Here is a 7,823-nt window from a genome sequence, read left to right as displayed (position 1 = left end):
ACTGAACCTGATAGAAGAAAAAGTGGGAAGTACTCTACAACATATGGGTACAGGAGATCATTTCCTACGTATATCCCCAGCAGCACAGACATTAAGGACAACATTTAATAAATGGGACCTCCTGAAACTGAGAAGCTTCTGTAAAGCAAAGGACACTGTCACTAAGACAAAAAGGCAACCCACTGACTGGGAGAAGATTTTCACCAACCCTGCAACAGACAAAGGTCTGATCTCCAAAATATATAAAGAACTCAAGAAACTGGACTTTAAAATGCTAATTAACCCAATTAAAAAATGGGACACTGAACTGAACAGAGAATTCTCAACAGAAGAAATTCAAATGGCCAAAAGACACTTAAGGTCATGCTCAACCTCCTTAGCAATAAGGGAAATACAAATTAAAACAACTTTGAGATACCATCTTACACCTGTCAGAATGGCTAAAATCAAAAACACCAATGATAGCCTTTGCTGGAGAGGTTGTGGAGTAAGGGGTACACTCATCCATTGCTGGTGGGAATGCAAACTTGTGGAACCACTTTGGAAATCAGTGTGGCGATTTTCCAGGAAATTTGGGATCAACCTACCCCAAGATCCAGTAATACTACTCTTGGAAATATACCCAAGAGATGCCCTATCATATGACAAAAGTATCTGTTCAACTATGTTCATAGCAGCATTGTTTGTAATAGCCAGAACCTGGAAACAACCTAGATGCCCTTCTATGGAGGAATGGATGAAGAAAGTGTGGAATATATACACATTAGAGTACTACTCAGCGGTAAAAAACAATGACTTCTCGAATTTTGCATGCAAATGGATGAAAATAGAAAACACTATCCTGAGTGAGGTAAGCCAGACCCAAAAAGAGGAACATGGGATGTACTCACTCATAATTGTTTTCTAACCATAAATAAAGGACATTGAGCATATAATTTGTGATCCTAGAGAAGCTAAATAAGAAAGTGAACCCAAAGGAAAACGTATAGTCATTCGCCTGGATAGGGGAAGTAGGCAAGATTGCCGGGCAAAAACTGGGAACTTACGGGTGAGGTGGTATGGGGCTAAGGGGAAATGGGGTGAGAAACGTGAGAAGGGGAGGATGGGAGGAGCTTGGGGGATTGGGATGGTTGGGATATAGGAAGGGTGGATAAGGGAGCAGCGAAGTATATATCCTAACTAAGGGAGCCATCTTAGGGTTGGCAAGAGACTTGACTCTAGAGGGGCTCACAGGTGTCCAGGGAGATGTCCCCAGCTGGTACCTTGGGCAACTGAGGAGAGGGAACCTGAAATGACCCTATCCTATACTGATGAATATCTTGCATATCACCTTAGAACCTTCATCTGGTAATGGATCGAGACAGAGACAGAGACCCAATTTGGAGCAACGGTCTGAGCTCTTAAGGTCCAAATGAGGAGCAGAAGGAGGGAGAATATGAGCAAGGAAGTCAGGACCACGAGGGGTGCACCCACCTACTGTGACAGTGGAACTGATCTATGGGGAGCCCACCAAGACCAGCTGGACTGGGACTGAATAAGCATGGGTTGAAACTGGACTCTCTGAACATGGCGGACAATGAAGGCTGATGAGAAGCCAAGGACAATGGCACTAGGTTTCGATCCTAATACATGAACTGGCTTTGTGGGAGCTTAGCCTGTTTGGATGCTCACCTTCCTGGACCTAGATAGAAGTGGGAGGACCTTGGTCTTCCTGCATGGCAGGGAATTTGGACTGCTCTTCAGTATCGAGAGGGAGGGGGAATGGAGTGGGGGGAGGAAAAAAGGAGTGGGGATGGGGCAGGGGAGTGGGGGAGGGGGCAATATGTGGGAGGAGGGGGAGGGAAATTGGAAAAGGGGAGCAGGTGGAAATTTTAATTAAAAAAAGAATAAAAATAAATAAAGAAAAAAAGAAAAAATGTGTCAAGCAACCACAGATGAATATTTGTATCGAAACTGACTCCTTATCCACTAATAATGGTGAATCCCTACTTTAGGCATGCCAAATCCTCAGAGGCAGGAAAACTTCCAAGCTACTGATCAACTATTATGTAGCATCTCCCATTTTGCTCTTGAAAAAGCCTCCCAGTACTTGCTCTTACCGTCTTTACCCTGGGGAATTTCCTTCTGCTAGAGGCAGGTACCGATACACACCTTACCACATCTCATTTTAAAACCTGTCCTAATACTGACCCTCTTGCCTTATACCCTCTGGCTTCTTCCTCCTAAATCCCATCCAGCTTTGGCCAAGGCTTAATTAAATTCCAATCACTTCTTGAAACCTTAGCTGGCACCATGTGGTAGTGGTTCAAGTCTTTAATCCCAGCACTTGGGAGGCAGAGGGAGGCAGATCTCTGTGAGTTTGAGGCCAGCCTGGTCTGCAAGAGCTGGTTCCAGGACAGCTAAGGCTAGTACACAGAGGAAACCTGTCTCGAAAAACAAGATAAACTTTAGCTGGCAACTCCAGCTCTCACTCTTCTTTGCAGTTCTACAGAACATAGAATACACATGTCTAAAACTCAGAGGAAAATGTTTGAGCTGAGCATTTAAAATTTCTCTCTAAATATGCAGTGATCTATAAAGTGACCTCATACTTTTAAAAGTCTTTGACTATTTCACTGTATATATTTTAACTATAAAGCATATTTGCAAAATAAACAATCTTCATTCTGACTATTTAGAGCAGTCCTCTAAGAAGGTGGTCAGAATCAAGAATAACTTGAAATATTGAGATGGGAATCTTGTGTTATATGGATTTTTTCATCATTTAGATCTATCTTCTTCTTTCACATTGGAATAAAGACCCGAGAAACCAAGAAATTTGGTGTGGATGATGAAAATATACTGACTGAAGTAGAAATTGTATCTCTTCAAAATGACCTCCACTCTTCATACTGACCTGTTGCTTTCATGTAGACACTAAAATTTGGATACTGTCATGACTCCTTTATACTGTATGATTTTACCCCTTTTCTATAGCAGATACTAGGCTTATCACTAACAGTTAAAATATACCTAGAAAACCACCAATTTCTGCAAAATAAAGGTAAACACCTTTCAGAGTTTGCAAATAAAAGGCATGAATAATAAATGCACTCCTGAACTTCGTGTTTATCGAAAACAAAACAAATAGAAAACGAAGAGCATCACCTTTCTAGATCTTATGACTTTATGGGTCTCTGTGTTAATGAATCCTCAACCTTCTCCTCTCTATAGGATAGTGATTTCCTTTACTTCTGAATAAAAGATGTCCTCAACTTAATTATAGGAGGATGCCCTCATACGGAAGTGGACAGATAAATTAATGCTGCTTAAACCAGCTCAGTGGGAGTTCTTTTACACTGGCTATTGCCAACATACAATCAAAGCCTAGCCCAGCTTAACTAATTTTACATTTAGGTGTTATTAATGCATGATAAGCCATGTCTGGTGTGACAAATTGTAATAACTATTAAACCATTTGCCCATCCAATGTATCTGATTAATCATGACATACCATGTGACAAAGACAAACCTCTCAATTCTTTAAAACAAAGTAATGTGAATGGAAACTAGACTAAGCCCAATATTTCTCATTGGTATTAATGAATCTGGCTCCAGCTTCAGAGTGCTGAGGTTGAGGAGGCAACAGAACCCCATTACTTTTCCTTTTAAGCTCCTCATGGGGCCAACTACCTCCTGACCAAAAGACAATGCCCTCACAGTTACGTGTGTGCCACAGGCAGGTCTTTGCAAGAATACAGCTAGAAAGAATGATCCTGAAATATTCCCAAAAGAAAAGTAAGTAAAATCAATCAATGGTGCACACTGGATAATAAATATGCCCAATTCAGGTTCTGATGAGCAAGGACTGTTGAGAACAAGTGAAGACCAGTCTGAAAGGACTCAGAGAAGTATCTACTGTGGTACTCAAGATGTTAAAGAACAAGCTGTCAAAACTGCTCACTATGTTGCTGTTATAAATAGCTCCCAATACTGATGTCATGAGTATTTACCTCCTTTTTCTACATTTTGCCCTAGAACTTTGACATACTACACAGACCAACATTATGTACACTTTTCTCATCTATCTTCCATACCTCTCAACATATTACATCTATGATAGTAACCTAAAACATTCATTTTATGCTCTATTTAATATTTCTAAGATATGTCAGTTACTGGAGCAATAAAAACGTTAAATACATGCCATTGTTTAGTGTTGGCTCCTTTAACTTGAATGTCTAATAACCAGAAAATAATTTCACAGAGCAAGCTTTAGAAATCCACATACAAAAAGATTTTTGAAATATATTATTTTGTGTTGTTTTTGATGAGCTCCTGTTTCTATTGGGGACTCACTTTTGCATAGGTTAATTAAATGAAGGCATTAGAAGATGCATCAACAGGGAAATATTCGTTAATAAATTTTTATGAATGATTACTTCCATAAGAAAATAGTTCAGAAGTATTTACTATTCCTAATATACTGGCACTAAGTAAATTCAAAGGCAGTCTCATGGGTCTGGCCTGTGCGTGGTCATACTATTTTACATTCCTTTTTCGTGGGCTATAGTCAAGGTATGCACTTTTCTTTAATGCATATAACACAGTAAATGTCACATCACTTCTGAGATTAGGTTACATCATATGGGAAAAACTGAATACAAGTGACAGTCACATTATTACATTCCATCATATAGAGCTCAGTTTTGGGAAACGGGTAGTAGACATACTCTCTGAGTTTGATGAAGCAAGTGACCATGCCAGGAAATATACCCGACAAAGTTCTGAGATTAGCATCTACCATACAACTACAATGAAACAAATTTAAGCACAATGCCAAATTATCATGAGCATGGATACTTTCTTACAGATCGTCCTAAGGAGAATTTAACTCACAATGTATTAAAGTTATAATCTTTGATAATAAGTTAGGTGGTGCACCCCTCCATCCATGTGAAATGTCTGTGTTTTAAAAAAATATATACATATATGTACACACACACACATATATATATGTTTTATATATATATTATATATAACAATGAGAATCAAAGAAAAATAGGATTTCAAATAGAAGTGGGAAAGCATATGAGCAAATTGAGGGATTTTAGATGGAAAAAGCTGGAAGAAAGAAATAGAAGGGAAAGGTGATATAATTCTAGTTCCATTTAAAACATTTAGAAAAGAAATCTAGGGTGGTGGTATCTCTAGCAAACATAAAATAAAATAAATTGCTAAGAAGTCCATATTTTATTAAATAGAAAGAATTACTAAGTCAGAATATACTCAATAAATTATCTTTTTTTCTACTAAAGGATTACACACACACATACACAAAATCAAGTATACCTCAATTAGAACCTTATATTCTCAATAAAAAAATAGGTACATGTTCAAATTGTCATCTCTGTTTTGAAGTAAACAGAAATAAACCACCTAAATGGTTATTTGTAGTATGTTGATACGAATACAAAGCATACATTGCTTTCATCATGAAAATACTCTGGGATTTTGAACTTTTTGACCATGAACAATTGAGACATCTTGGATTCTCTAAAATCTTTGTCTAAAATACAAAATTTTAGGATAGAACAGTTAGCAATCTGGGCCACATTATTGTACCATTTTTTTTTTTTTACAGAAGAAAAGATCAAGTTCTGAAAATATTAAATAAGTCACTTGAGGTCATTTCTTTAGCTAACTGCAAAAGAATCTTAAATACGGCTTTTAACTTCTGAGCTAATATTCCTTATCACTGCAATCCAAAGCAGAGACATGCATCTTCTGAGACTGTGGGTTCTGAATAAAAGAGCTGAAGTTGGATACATAGCAAATATAAATGGTGAGAAGATCTTAGGTGGCTGTTTGGCTTAAGTATTAACCAAAATCACCTGATATGAAGTCACTTACTGTCATTCACGCGTGTATTGCTTTAAAAGTAACACTTGCAGCTACACTGCCTCTCAGGCCCACTAGCACAATATTAGAAAATTCTGGGCAGCATAGCAACCAAAGCTGTATCTGAGAGGATAAAACCATGGAGGTAAAGGGTAAAAGGTTCAGTTAATCCATGGAAATGTCACCATCACTAGGGATCTTTGTCTAAAGGTTAAGTACCACAGACCAAGTGTCAGATGAAAAACAGCAGCCAGAATGGCTAAACCAACCTGTTGACAAGTATGTTAATGGACCCCGCAGTAATGTGGCCTGTTTGCCCAAGTCAGATCAACATAACGCAAGTGGATCCATTCATGAATATTTGTGTGGAGCTGTTTCTCTGTCTAGAATCCCTTTTTCCTCTCAAAAAGAGCACAGTTCTTACTATTTCCAAAGTCATTAATTAAATGACCTTTCCTTACTACAATTATCACAGTCTAGAAAATGAGGTAGTCATGTCATACATGTGGTTTTCATATTGTAATATATTAAGAATGCATTTGAATGTGCATTATGATAAAGGGACAGACTTTTTGAACTCAGAACGTAGCATTATGTTTCTGTCTTTTTTCTGTCTGTTCCATGTAGTATTTGAAGCCTTCCATATTTTTGGCTATCTGTAGAATTTTAAAGTTACTTCATCACCATCACGAAGACATTTGAATGTGTGGCTTATTTGTTAGAGGGCCATCTGGAAGTGCAGAGGAGATCACATATATGCAAAATGTTTAGTATGGCATCGAAAGCATAAATTACTCAATTTGAATTTTATTCTCACTTTTCCTACGGAAAACAAGTATTTACTCAAAGATTTGTGGACATTTGAAAGAGGGGAAACAAGTGATTCCGTACTTTAAAAAGGGTTGAGTATGCTGGAATTCAGAGAGCATTGCTATTGGTGGAAAACTGGAAGTCCAATCAGCCATATCTCAAGGTGTGTGTGACTAACAGGAGGGTACCCATTCAAGTCCACTTTGTCCAAGCATGGTCAAGAGCAAAGAGCCATTGCATACTCTAAGACAGCAAACATTTTAACAAATGAAGGGGAAAATTGAACTCCAGTCAGAAAGGGAATACAAATCTTCTTGTCCGGTATATAATTTTTAATCAATAGGGTGTTGTTCCAAGACTTTCATTCAATGTCACAAAGCTCGCTAGGGTTTTTGCCTGGGTAGACAGGTCACAGCAAGTTCTTATTTCAAAGAAGTCAGAATAAAATCTGCCAGCAAGAAACAGAGAAAATGACATTGGTAAAAAGGCACAGCAACCTGAAAACATGAAAAATATATAAAGTATTATCTTTCATCTTTGGATCAAACTTAGAACAGAAACAGGAAAAAAACAAAGGTATTTTATTAGTAGACCTCTCAACTACGAAAAACTGTATATGTTTTACTTCTCCAGATTCCTCTCACAGTTCAAGTATATGAATGCTTGGAAAAATTAACAGGGTTAAAAATCACATTTAATTCACCCCGTCACAGATCACAGCTTGCTTTGTTAGTCAACGTAAGTATATGAGGAAGGCTGTCATTGAGCCCAGCATGGAAGAAGGTAGAGCTTGGGTCACAAAGTAGAGATGTCATATTTCATATCCCTTGAGAAGAATGCTAGAAATATACAAATTTAAATATGAAAAATAAAAACCTTATATTCATACATATTTTGGATTTCATTATAACTTTCTTTTATACCTGCACTCATATTCTTAGGATGGCTTTTGTACTTTATGGAATAGGAAGGTATTCAAATGAAGATTAACAAATGTTCTAAGTGCTTGAATTCATGGCCTAGTCAAATCTCAGCATGCAAATGTTTTGAAATTTCTTAATACCTATAGAAGCATCCAAAAATTGTATGACATTTAGGAAGAATGCTCCTATGCAAAACTAAGTTGAAAGTGT

Source organism: Chionomys nivalis, chromosome 3 (assembly GCF_950005125.1).
Source record: "Chionomys nivalis chromosome 3, mChiNiv1.1, whole genome shotgun sequence".
Lineage (NCBI taxonomy): Eukaryota > Metazoa > Chordata > Mammalia > Rodentia > Cricetidae > Chionomys > Chionomys nivalis.
Note: the sequence above shows the minus strand (reverse complement) of the source record.